Raw genomic sequence first — 12849 nt, 5'->3', positions numbered from 1 at the left:
TCCTGAAATTGGATTTGTCAGTAACTTCAAGGATATAGCATGAAAAGTACAAGCAACTAATGAAAAAAATAGATAAATTGGACTTCATCAAAATTAAAACCTCTGTCCATAAAAGAACACTATTAATAGAAAGAAAATTCAAACTACTTATTGTGAGAAAATATTTGTAAATTGAATATTTAATAATGAATTAATGTCCAGAATATAAATAACTCCTAAAATTCAACAACAAAAAAACCTGATTCAAAAATGGGCAAAGGATTTGAATAGACATTTCTCCACAAACAAAAATATACAAATGGTCAATAAGCACATGAAAAGATACTCAACATCATTACTCACCAGGAAAATGAAAATTAAAACCAAAAGACACCATGTTAACCCTCCTAGGATGGCTATAATTTTAAAAAATGGAACAAGTTTCGGACAGAATGTATACAAATTGCAACCCTCATAGTATTGCTGAAGGGAAGGTTTAACGGTGCAGCCACTGGGAAACATATTTCATTAGATTCTCAAATGGTTACACATAGAACTATCAATATGACCCAACAATTCTACTCTGAGGTATATATACAAAAGAATTTTTAAAAATTTTTAACGTTTATTTATCCTTAAGAGACAGAGAGAGACAGAACATGAGTCGGGGAGGGGCAGAGAGAGAGGGAGACACAGAATTGGAAGCAGGCTCCCAGCTCTGAGCTGTCAGCCAGAGCCAGACATGGGGCTCAAACTCAGAAACTGCGAGATGATAACCTGAGCCAAAGTCCAACACTCAACTGACTGAGCTACCCAGGTGCCCCTCTTATCTGATCATTCTATCTCTTAATTTGGTAACTGACTGAGCCACCCAGGGGCCCTCCAAAAGAATTTAAAGCCAGGACCTGAACAGATATTTGCATACCAATGTTCACTGAACCATTATTCACAATAGCCAAAATGTGGAGACAATCCATGTTGTCTCCTATATAACTTTTGTCTCTCCAAAACTTAACTGCTAATAGTCCACAGTAGACTGGAAGCCTTACCAAACAGAAATAGCCAATTAACACATATTTTGTATTTAATATATATATCATGTTGTATTCTTACAATAAAGTATGCTAGAGAAAAGAAAATATTATTAAGAAAATCATAAGGCAAAAAAATACATTTATATAGTACTGCACTGTATTTATCGAAAGAAGTCCACATATAAGTGGACCCACACAGTTCAAAACTTGCTTTTCAAGGGTCTACTATATTGTAAAGGAATATAATTTCTTACCTAAGAAATAATGCATTCATAATTACAAGGGTGAGCAAATGAATGCTGTCTCAGCATGGATCCTTCTTTGAAATACTATATAGCAGTGATCAGTAAAGTTTTTCTATAGTTAGAGAGTAACTATAAATATTAAGGATTTCAGGTCATACTGTGTCTACTGAAACTACCTGACTATGCTGCTACGTGAAAATAGCCATAGATAATACATTTTCTAAAAATGATGTGACTGGTCCAATAAAACTTTATTCACAAAAACAGGTGGTGGCCATATTTGCCTCACAAACTATAGTTTGTAGACTCGGTGCTAGACACGTGGCTTGAATAAACTACTAATACATTTCAATAGACATACTTGTGTTCTTAAGGAACTGCTTTGTAGAATACTGATCCTCTATTTCCCTTAAACAGTTCACTTTGATGAGGAAATTTACTGGTTGATTTTTCCTCGGTAAACACATTAGCTAATGCTGATGCTTTACCAGATGTTCCCAAAGGACCAAAAAACAATTCTGAAACATACATCTAGATCCCTTTGTGACATTTTGCCAGGTTATGCCTATTTATGAAAATAATATTCACTTACCTCTTCCATTGTGGAAATTAATATCGACAAATTGCTTGAAAGTTACGAGTATTATTATATGGTTCTGCATCCAGGACCCCTTTATTAATTATGCATTTTTCTCAGTGTAAAACACCGTAAATTTAATTTTAGTTTTTATCTTTTATTTTCTCAATACATACATATATGATATGGCTATGAAAACCAAAATGAAAACCTGAATGCCCCTACAATCATAGACAGTTGATTACGGATTTGGTCTTGGCCCACAATTACCAAAGATCGCCACCAAACTGCATGGCTCCAGCAAAGAAAGAGCAACTGCCTACAGTTTGTTACTACAAGATTCTCCTTGAGATTTTCCCTCTAAACCATGTCTTAAACATTTCCTCATCCAACACATTCTTCTCAGGCACTCTGCACTATTTTTTTCCCATAAAATGCTTCACGGGCCTGACCTAACTGAATTACAGTCAGAATCCCCATGGTATTTATCAGAAATTCAGCACACCAAAAGTTATTTCACCCGCCATTTCTCATTAAGAAGAAAACAGACAAGCTGTACTGTTCCCATTGCTGAGGAAAGGCCAGCCTCTTCCGGAAAATAGCTCTTCTTCCCTCTACAACCCCCTTGGCTGGAGTCTGAAATAAAGTTAAAATCCCATTACAATAAAGTGAGGACCCCCGCCCCCTGGTTTGTGTGTGTTGATCTGCTACATCTTATGTTGTTCAATAGGCAAAAATTCAAACAACTCAATATGGCGGGGGGGGGGGGGAGGGCCGTATTGGCTTTACTTTGAAAAGGATGAATCACAGGATTTTTATAACAGCTTCACAAGCACCAGGTAACAATAATTCAATTGGCCAAACTGGCATTCACTAGTTAACTAGTGAATTCTTGAGAACATTTCTACTATGTCCATCAAAATGCATCTAGAATCGAGATACATCATACATTGTACAAAAAAGTAAGAGATTGGCTAAGGATTAGGAAGATTCTGAGTATACTCATGGTATTTCCTGAATCAGGTCTTAACTTCTTAATGAAATCATTTTAATTTAATGTTTAAAGCATCCCTGAAATGGTGTTTTGCTTTAAGTATTCATTGAACCTTTGTAAAGAGGAACTTGCAAGACTCCAGAAGTACTGTCATACATGCGCAGGGGTTAGCTCTTGTCAAGTGACAAAGCACAGTGATTTCTTTTTCAATATTAAAATGGGTAAGTGTATCCTGTTCCTATTAGACTATAATACCCCAGCAATAATAACCTGGACTCCTGCATCATTTAGAAAGCAACCAAACCTCTATGAACAGTCCTTATGAAGGATAAAATCAAGGACTTGATTGTGGAGTGACAGTCAAACAGGAAGCAGTAATTCCACTACTTAGGTAGTTCTTGACACCAAAAGGGAACCCTAACATTTAACATGATCCTCAAGGAGTAAAATGGACTGAACAAGAGCAAAAGCTTTTTGTTTCAGACCACTGTTATTCTATTTTCTTAATGAATGACCTTAGAAAATGTACTTAAGCTCTCCAAATTCCAGATTTCTCCTCTGTATAATCAGGATAATCTATTTACCACCTATCTCCCAGGGTAGTTATAAGGTAAGCACTAAGTTGAGCCCCAATTAATAGCAGTTATTCTTATTCAAATGTTTTAGAAATAGTTTCAACCAAACGAGAGAGAGAAACAGAATTTACAAGTGATCGTGAAAAATTCCACTAATCATAACCTTCCACGCTTTCCTTCTTCCTACACCCCAGAATTCAGGTTAACAGAGGCTTCCTTATCACAGGTGCAGGAAAAAGTGAAAACAGTCCAGAGGCAGTTGGCTTCTCTCTATTGACATGTAAAAAATGGAATACCAGGGGCACCTGGGTGGCCCAGTCAGTTAAGCATCCGACTGCAACTCAGGTCATGTTCTGACAGTTTGTCAGTCAGAGCCCTGCATCAGGCTCTCTGCTGTCAGCACAGAGCCCATTTTGGATCCCCTGTCTCCCTCTCTCTCTGCTCCTACCCTACTCGTGCTGTCTCTGTATCTCTCAAAATATTTTTTTTCTAAAAAAATGGAATACCACTTCTAGCAGCTATTATAACTCCACCTCCTGTATTATCCAAACCTCAGTTTGCAACCAGTGATTAAAAAAAAAAATCATCTTTCCCTAAAAGCACTTCTCTGTATGATTCTTCAGTTATTTTTCATGCATTGAGGAAGGGCTGAGCCCATCATATATTAAGATATTAATATCAGCTAGTAAGCCAATCAGATATTGGCCTCCAGGCTGCTTTTTCCCTAACTGGTTCTTGGCTGCCTTACCTTCCAGACTAGGGAAACAAAAGAGGTGAACTACAAGTAGGAAAGATAGACAGATGCTTAACAGCTCCATGTAAAGTTTTATAGTTAGGGTGAACCCTCAATAAAAATGGGGAGTCTGCTTTGAGAATTAATTTGTCTTTATTATTCATGACTCATTAGTGTGCTTAGTCAAAAAAAATGATGATACATCTCCTCCTCCTTCCTAAAAGGAATCTGGAGAGACATAATATTTAGCCATGCATATGAGATAAGAAGAAAATATTTAACAGAAAACTGAGGATCGGTTGGGGGAGGTCCTGGCTTGACTTTTTTTTTTAAGTTTATTTATTTATTTTGAATGAACACACAAGCAGAGGAGAGGAAGAGAGAGAGGGAGATAGAGAATCCCAAGCAGGCTCCGTGCTATCAGCACAAAGACTGATGTGGGGCTCAAACCCACGAACCGTGAAATCATGACCTGAGCCAAAACCAAGAGTCAGATGCTTAACCAACTAAGCCATCCAGGCACCCCTTGGCTTGACTTTTAATAAAATAGAATTATTGAAGGTTTTTCAACCAATAAACGATTGTATACTTCCAAAAGTGATTTCTAAATTGTTTAAAATCGGGGCACCTGGATGGCTCAGTCGGTTAAGCATCCAACTTCGGCTCAGGTCATGATCTCACGGTCTAGGAGTTCAAGCCCTGCGACAGGCTCTGTGCTGACAGCTCGGAGCCTGGAGCCTGCCAAGGATTCTGTGTCTCCTTCTCTCTCTACCCCTCCCCCACTCACACTCTGTCTCTCTCTCTCTCTCTCTCTCTCTCAAAAATAAACATTAAAAAAAATTTTAAATAGTTTAAAATCTTACTATATTTAAAAGTGACACACAAGATATATCATCTGTTCCTAAGCATTTCATGAAAGTGGTCTTCTATCTGTCACGGGATACTAAAATTTGATAAATTATAAATTGATGGAATAGTTCATATGACCAGGACAGACCACAGATGAAATAGCATCTTTAACTTCAACTCTGTCTCAGAATTATCTTGAAAAACATATTTCAAGAGCTCTTACTGGAGTTTTCTCTCCAAAAGAAACAAAAGTTAACACTATGCTTCCCAAGATAAAATCTTTTCCCTAAAGGTTCCAAACAGGAAGGGTCAAAAAAGGAAAATACCTCGACATTATTACGGGCTACTCCAAGGTCCACCCTGTGATTTTAAAAATTTCAGATTCTGAGTCGTCTGGGTGTCTCAGTTGGTTGAGCATCAGACATTGGCTCAGGTCATGATCTCATGGTTTGTGATTTCAGGCACTGCATTGGGCTCACTGCTGTCAGCACAGAGCCCACTTTGTGTCCTCCATCCCCCTCTCTCTCTCTGCCCCTCCCCTGCTTGTGCTCTCTCTCTCAAAAATAAAAATAAAACACTAAACAATTTTTTTCAGATTCTGGACATGAATAAGCATTTTTCCAAAGAAGATAAACAGATGGCCAAGAGACACATGGAAAGATGCTCATCAGAAAAATGCAAATGAAAACCACAACCAGATATCACCTCACGCCTGTCAGAATGGCTAAAATCAACAACACAAGAAACAACAGGTGTTGGTGAGGATGTGGAGAAAAAAGAACCCTCATGCACTGCTGGTGGGAATGCAAACTGGTGCAGCCACTCTGGAAAACAGTATGGAGGTTCCTCAAAAAGTTAAAAATAGAACTACCCTATGAACCAGAATTGCACTACTGGGTATTTACTCAACGAATACAAAAATACTGATTCAAAGGGATATGTGTACCCTTATCTAGATAGCAGCATTATCTACAATAGCCAAATTATGGAGAGAGTCCAAATGTCCATCGACTGATGAATGGATAAAGATGTGTATGCATGTACATACATATATAATATATGCCCATTATATATTATATATAATATACATTGTACCAATTATATATATAATGGAATACTATTCAGCCATAAAAAAGAATGAAATGGCATGATGTGGATGGAGCTAGAGATTATTATGCTAAGTCGGTCAGAGAAAGACAAATACCATATGACTTCAATCATATGTGGAATTTCTGAAAAAAATAAATGAGCAAAGTGGAAGAGAAGAGAGAGGGAAGCAAACCAAGAAGCAGACTCTAACTATAGAAAACAAACTGATGGTTACCAGAAGGAAGCGTGGGAGGGGGATGGGTTAAATAGATGATGGGGACTAAGGACTGCATTTGTTGTAATGAGCACCAGGTGATATATGGAAGTGTTGAATTCCTATATTGTACACCTGAAACTAATTTTACACTGTTTGTTAACTGAAATTTAAATAAAAACTTTAAAACTTTTTTGCAGATTCTGTTCCATTTTCTGTTTTACAAGATTCTGTCATTTTATTTGTTTTATATTTTTTAATGTTTATTTTTGAGAGAGAGAGAGAGAGAGAGAGAGAGAGAGAGAGAGACAGTGCAAGTGGGGGAGGGGCAGAGAGAGAGAGAGACGGAGACACACAATCCTAACCAGGCTCCAGGCTCTGAGCTGTCAGCACAGAGCCCAACACAGGGTTTGAACTCACAAACTGCAAGATCATGACCTGAGCCGAAGTCGAACACTTAACCGACTGAGCCACCCAGGCACCCCGATTCTGTCATTTTATAATCCAATCTCCCTCCATGTTAAGGAAGTTGCTCATGAAAAATGCTGGGATGCCAGGAAACTCAGTCAACCAGCCAAGACAATTAGATGCTCTCCCTTCTCTTGGAGGTATGGGAGATTTCTAGTGCTCTCAAGGTCTTAAGATCAAGTCTCTTGGGTTTTCCAAGTTAAGTCTGAAGGCAAAGGGTAAAACACATGAGAGGCTGCCTACAAAGAGAGTGGCAGCCATTAACCACAAAAAAAGGTTTCTGAGTAGTGATCCAAATCTCAAATACAACAGAGCTGAGACTTAAGAAGAACCCAATAAAGGGTGTATGTGTGTACAGAAGAGACCACTGTCTCCTAGGACCAAATTTTAACAGATTGAAAAAGAGCAATACTTAATAATAGCTAAGAAGAGATATCTATGAAGGCCTCCCTAATAAGCAGCTCTCAGAAAGTCTTATTTTCCAAAGTATATTGCAGTCATAGTAGAGCACTCATTAGGAAGTTTGCTACATTAAGAGCTATTTTTCAAAAGCCTCCCTTATACAGAGCCAAAATCTACTTTCCCTATAACTCTTAGAGATTAGTTTTAGCTCAGCCCTTCAGTCAAAAAGAGAGCAACCCAAGTCCAACTTCCTCGTGACAATCATTTGATGCTCCAATTTCTGAAAACACTTCTCTCATCTCCATAAGTCTCTGTTCTGTAGGTGAAACAACCTTAATTCTTTCAACCATTTTGTTTGCACAACATGGTTTGTAGAGGCTATATATCATTGTGATTTTGTCCCATAAGGAATTCTTTAAAGATTAAGATTCATATTATTTGCGTTTTTGTGCTAATAAGAGTATCTTAAGAAGGACGTGTAGACATTTTGATTTCTGCCTCAAGTCTTAATGAATCATAGGACTTATAACTCTCTTCTCCTACCTGGTGGAAGAATACTGCTTGAAAATTACAGCGTCAGTTACTAAAGAGTAAATTAAATGTTCAAACAAAAATACAGTCTCAGAGCGACAGCTTTCTGACATCACCTAACCTTCTCACCACAAATCAATGCCCTAAATTTTCATTATTAAAGATCAGTTGGTTTTCAAACTTACTTTAAAAAAAAAAAAGACACCATTTCTTCAAACAGAAGCAATTCAGTGTGGTAGCTAACAGTACAGCCTGGGCTTGAATCCCAATTCAGCCACTTACTACTAGTTATTTAGCCTTGAGCTAGTTACTTTTCTGTGCTTGAATTTCTTCTGAAAAATGAGGATAATGTCTACTTCATACGTTATCTTGAGGATTAAATGAAATAATCTTTAGTGTTGAGAACAATGTCAGGCACAAAGTACTTACCATATAAGTGTTTGCTATTATTATAATTCCAACAAAATTTTACCAGGAAGCTAAATGTATGCATAAAAGATCTAAAAGTGGCCCTGATGTATTTGAATAAAACATGCTCTAGTCCTAACCATACCACAACCCACCCTGCACCTTATCCCATTCAGGTTCACAACTTAAAATCTATACTAAATGATTTTACCTCTTGGGGTTAAAGAACTGTATGATCAGAAACCTCAAATCAAATGTAACATATCATACTCCAGAACAAGTTAATTCACCTTAGAAAGATCAGTCACCTTGGAAGGTACAGAGTAATACTCTCTGAAAAGAATACATAGAACAAAGAGTTTGTTTGTTTGTTTAATAAGGAAGAAGACATCTGGAACATGGCCAACCAGTCACACGGAACCGGTCCGGGGAGAATCACTGCGAGGAAATACTGCTGTGGCTGATGATGGTGATAGCTGTGATCATTGAGGATTTGCAATGTGTTCAGCAAAAGTACTGCATATGTATTAACTTGTTAAGCCCCACAACAAACCTATGGGGTAGAAGCGGTTTTCATCTTTTATCATCCCCATTTCACAGACACAACAGGCACAAAGAGGTTAAATAAGTGGCCCAAATTTACATAGTTAATAAACGGCTGAGCTGAAATCCAAACCCAGACACTCCTAGTCATGCATCAGCCCCATATTAGTGGAAATCTTAAGGGAAAACAAGGCAAGAGGGGACACAAATCACTGAGAACACCCAATTATGCCCAGTGCCACCCTGAACTTGCGTAACAAAATCCTGAGAGTGTAAACTCTGGAGACAGACGGAACAGTGTTCAAATCTTTGTTACACTGTTTATAAGCCATGTGGTCTCGACCAAGATACTGAAGATCTCTGAGCCTCAAATTACTCAATGTTGTCTTCAGGAGCACAGATTATGTGTGCAAACAATCTACCACCCTTGCACATACCAAGCTTTCAGCAAGCAGTGTCATTATTGTCAAAGCTCTTTTTATTTTCCAAATATTGTATCCATTGCTCCTGTCCTCCATTGCCAGCTTAGAAATTAACATCATTCCCATAGGACAGAAGAGGACACGGATAGAGTAAGTAATTTACACAGAACTGACAGCAGGTCAGCCCAAGGCAGGAATTCAAATCCAAAATTTCCCAGTGTCCAGCCCAATCATTTTCAACTTTCAGCCTCCTCTGCCAAATTCTTAAATTGTTCCTCCTCTTCTTAAGTCTGCCTTCCTCGCCCAGAGAAGAAAGTGAGCACTTGTAACCAATGTCAGATGAAAATTAAACAGATTTCCTGAGTGACAGGATGATCCTCTTGCATTTTCTGGGGGAGATTGGTTCCTGCCAACCAACTGGCAGAGAAAAAGGTGACAGCAAGCCACAGAAGTGCAAGTATCAGTGGGTGGAGAAATGTCAGAAACAAAGAAAACTCTTTAAAATATTAAATGCAAACTCATTTACTGGTGGCCGCAGATAAGATGGTAGAGTTTACCATCGACAGGAACTGTGACAGTGATGAATGAAACCATTCTGGAACTGTGAAGGAAAGTAGCCACCGAGAAGGGGGGCAGGCATTTGAGGGGGAGCAGGAGGATGCTGTGGGCGGGGGAACAAGAAGAGAATGAGAACTAGTTATGTGTGGGCTGAGGCATTTTCAGTGGCAGAACAAAAAATATAGAAATAATGTTGCTGTTGGTACTTAAAAAGCCCAGGCAGGCATCAACTCCCACCCATCCCTAGTCCCCCACACTCTAAAATCAGGGAAACTGTGGCTTCAAAGAAAGAAAGAGGAGGAAGGAAGAATTGGGGAAGACGCATTTTGACAAATTAAATCCAACAGGGTCAGTTATCAAATCCCAAAAGGAGGAAAAAGATCCCATGGCAGGACCAGGATAATGGATGATGTAATCAGTGAATGCACCACTGGCTATCCCTCAGCACTTAAGAAGGACTGTTATCGAAGGACTAGGGAAGTTTGAAAGTCATTGTTCCAAGTTCTTTTTCACTCCCCAGTTAAAAGACAACATGCTGCCAGAAATAAAAAGCAAGCCTGAGTCATAGTTGGAATTGAAAGAAAGTGTTGAAAATGGAAGGCGAGTTATAGAAATGGGTGTCTCATAAATGAAAATAAAGAATTTGGACTCGCTGCAATTCTTTCAAAGCTCCTGAGAAGACAGAGAACTTTGCACACTTCATTTTTAAGTACTTGACTATTTTAGTGAACATAAGCATGTGGTTTAGGTTCACTTTCCCCTTTATTCAACAGAGCTTTGGTATTTGTGTTTTCTCAAGCAAAGCTACATCATGTCCTCTGAAATCTCTCATTCACTCTGCAAGCATTGATCGTGCTCCTACTGGGTGACAAGTATGGTATCAGATGCTACACAATCAGTGTGTAAAGAAGAATAAGCTGCAGCCCCTAAGGAGTTTAGAGATGAGTTGGTGAGACAACATCAAAAGGCAAGAAGCAGGTAAATCCCAGATCCAAATTCAAGGGCAAAGTCCCCACAAATTCAATGGCAAGCTGTCAGTACATCAAGAGGCCCCAAGCTAACAACACACAAGAGGCTCCAGGGCTAAAAGGGAAAAGTAAGGAACAACTAGGAAGTGAAAGACAGCTCTGAAAACCACGAGAGTCGTCAGGGGCTGGAATGATCCTGAAATATATGAGGGGAGGTGAGCCTTGAAGAACTCGTCAGATTTGTACAGGGAGAGACAAAGAAGAAAGACCATTCCAGAACAGGAATATCCTCTTACCACAAGTTTCTCTTCTTTGACCTAAACTTTCCTAGCTTGACAAACTAAAAGAAAAACTGCAAAAGGCCAAGTTTTCTAGACTTTCCAAAACTCCCTTTAATGACTTATGATCTACCTTTTTTCTACCTTATGATCTCCCTTTTACATTCACAACTCAGTTTTTTTGGCTTTTAATCTTTTCCTATTTGAGTGGTCCTCAAGCCTGAGCATGCATCTGAATCACCTAGGTCACTTATGAAATCAGCAGATACTTGGTCTCTGATTCAGGCAATCCAGGGCAGGGCCCTAAACCTGCATTTTTAACCAGTTTCCTCCTTTGGTGAATTCTGTTACAGGTGGCCAAAGAAAGCCACACTTGGATAAACATTAGGGCTACTCTAACCAAAAATGTACCCCATAACATGAGCTTCTTAAGCGTTAGGCCAAGAAAGAAACTGGAGAATGAAAATACAGGTATCAGATATGACCCCACATTCTCCCCACCACTACTCCCAATCTCCACCTGTTCTATTCCATGAGATACAAAAAAATGGAGTCAAAAGACTCAAAAAAAAAAATCAAAACAATACACACCCATACATGTACACTCACAAAATAAAGAAGAACATCACACTAATATTGAAAACGTGGCCCAGGTTTAACTCAAAATCCATTAAGCTCATACAGGTTCAAGGTCCACCAGAAAAATGCACCCTCCCAAGCCACCTGGGCTAGCTCTCTCTCTTTTTTTTAATGTTTGTTTATTTTGAGAGAGAGAGAGAGAGAAAGTGGGAGAAAGGCAGAGAGAAAAAGAGAGGGAGACAGAAGATCTGAAGCAGGCTCTGTGCTGACAGCAGAGAGCCCCATGCAGGGCTCAAACTCACTAACTGTGAGATCATGACCTGAGCCAAAGTCAGACGATTAACTGACTGAGCCACCCAGGCGCCCTGGGCTAGCTAGCTCTCTTACCCTGAGTGATGACCTCTGGACTATCAATCTACTAGCAACTAATAAAATAAAAATATAGTTCTAAGTCTCTAAAACCCAATGCAACAAATCTTGAATAGCAGAAGCCATGAATCCATTTCTACCTCCCCTGAGGTTGGAGAAAATAGCTCAGTACTTAACCCATACTTCGTAAGCTGTCCAAATAATCCTCCTTACACATAGCTCTGAACAAGGTATTGATCACTACAAAACCTGCCACTGAAAACCCATTGTCTATAGAATAAAAAGCCAACCTCTTACTCTGACAGTCAAATGACTCCTTCATCTGACCATCAAATAATCTACTTTTATTACCATATCCTATATTCCTAGAACACCAGACTATTCCCATTGTACAGACTTATGCTGGTCTTCTCCACCTCTACTGGCATTAAACATGCAAGTCCCTCTACCCACAGGGCCCACAATTCCTGCCCTCTCCCCCTGCCTTCAGATGCCTCCTGTAGTACATTTGGCCTGCTTTATACACGATCCTGTAGCTCTCGTCTCTCCTCAAATTTTAAGCCCCTTGAAAGCAGGTACCAGGTCTTATCCCCCAGAGCACCCAATGCAGCTACGTACTAGATTAGTGAATTCTTTTCTGCTGGTACAGAAAGGGTTAAACACAGACTGCTATAACTGACAGATGGTCTGAGAAAATCTTTCCCATCACTAGAACTGGCATTTCTCCAGTAAGGACAGACTGGATCTTGCTACTTAAAGCACATTTTCCAACAGATACTATGAGATATGATTCCTTCATTTTTTTAAAAATTTTCAATAAGAATAATTTAACATTTCTGAAAAATGATAGTGTGATGAGAAGAGCCAAGTTTGATGGTCCATCCATCCATCCATCCATCTATCCTTCCCTTCCCTTGCACTAACTTTTATTTAAGTCTTAGTAGAGATAGCACCCTGGGACTTGAAGCACAGGACAAGCAAGTGGGGTTGAGCTGTATCAAAGTGTTGCCTCCATGCCGGTTTAGGCATAATTC

Source organism: Lynx rufus, unplaced genomic scaffold (genome assembly GCF_022079265.1).
Source record: "Lynx rufus isolate CCGP_SWC_20201006 ecotype Redwood Valley unplaced genomic scaffold, mLynRuf1.p SCAF_19, whole genome shotgun sequence".
NCBI lineage: Eukaryota > Metazoa > Chordata > Mammalia > Carnivora > Felidae > Lynx > Lynx rufus.
The sequence above is the reverse complement of the archived record's forward strand: the minus strand, read 5'-3'. Positions refer to the sequence as shown.